Source organism: Aplysia californica, unplaced genomic scaffold (genome assembly GCF_000002075.1).
Source record: "Aplysia californica isolate F4 #8 unplaced genomic scaffold, AplCal3.0 scaffold00627, whole genome shotgun sequence".
In the NCBI taxonomy this organism is placed as follows: domain Eukaryota; kingdom Metazoa; phylum Mollusca; class Gastropoda; order Aplysiida; family Aplysiidae; genus Aplysia; species Aplysia californica.
In genome coordinates, this window is record NW_004797897.1 from 26,177 (window position 1) to 27,331 (window position 1,155).

Consider the following 1,155-nt stretch of genomic DNA (forward strand, 5'->3'; position numbering starts at 1 on the left):
TCGGAGGTGCGGGGTTTGGTAGAATGTAGTCACGACTCGGAGGTGCGGGGTTTGGTAGAATGTAGTCACGACTCGGAGGTGCGGGGTTTGGTAGAATGTAGTCACGACTCGGAGGTGCGTGGTTTGGTAGAATGTAGTCTCGACTGTCCACCAAAGAAAGACGCCATGAGCCAGGTGCTGGCACTAAGAGTTCACACACAGTCTGGTGTGTCTGTGTGTCCCCGGTGTCCACTGCACTTGTAGTAAGAGGTCACATCATTGCCGCAGATTAGAAGTGTTACAAGAGAATCACAAACACACAAAGAAGGAGGAGAGATAAGGACGACAGATGTTCGGTAGGAAAGTACGAGCACCAGAAACACAATAGTCACTCGACGCGAAGGATTTATGGTTTTGTTTCGTTGTGTTTTGCTTTTTTGATTTCTTGCATGTTTAACGCGCCAATCGACACTTGGTTACTCATCTAGAGTCTAGGAGGCGGGCTGCTCTGATTTTGCAAGTCAAGGCCAATAATCGAACTCACGTTTTCTGCATGCCACGCCGATGAGTGTACCCGTGACACCACAGACATCAATTAGTTTTAGTAAGAGTTTTACCGCACTTGCAACACAATAAGGTCATATAAAGGTCGCAGATTAGAGGTGTAACAAGAGAGTAACAAACACAAAAAAGACGAAGGGAAGATAAAGACGATAGATGTTTGATAGGAAAGAAGAAGCAACCACACCAGAGCACCCGCCAACCACACACTCCATAAACATCAATGACTTTCCCGCAAATGAGATACCCTAAAATTAATCGAAATATTGTACTCCCGCTATGTTTCTTTGTTTCACTTCTTGAAAATGCCACAAATGGAATTCTCTTCTATGAGGGGAAAAAACATAATATGTGAGGCAGCGTGGTGGAATCAGGCTCTCGTCAAAATAATCAAAGTGAAGAAACTTGCATTTTTCCGCAGGTTCATAAATTTTTATCAAATTTTTGTTTTTTGTCTCCACACCTTTCATGCCCATTAAAGAACTCATTTCTGTTTGGATTTTTCTGAAAAACGTGGATCAAAGGCACAAAAAAATGTAAATTTTCATTTACCACGGACTCTTAAGCTAAGGAAATAACTCATCTTTTGCGGCCATTTTTTCACTAATTTTACCT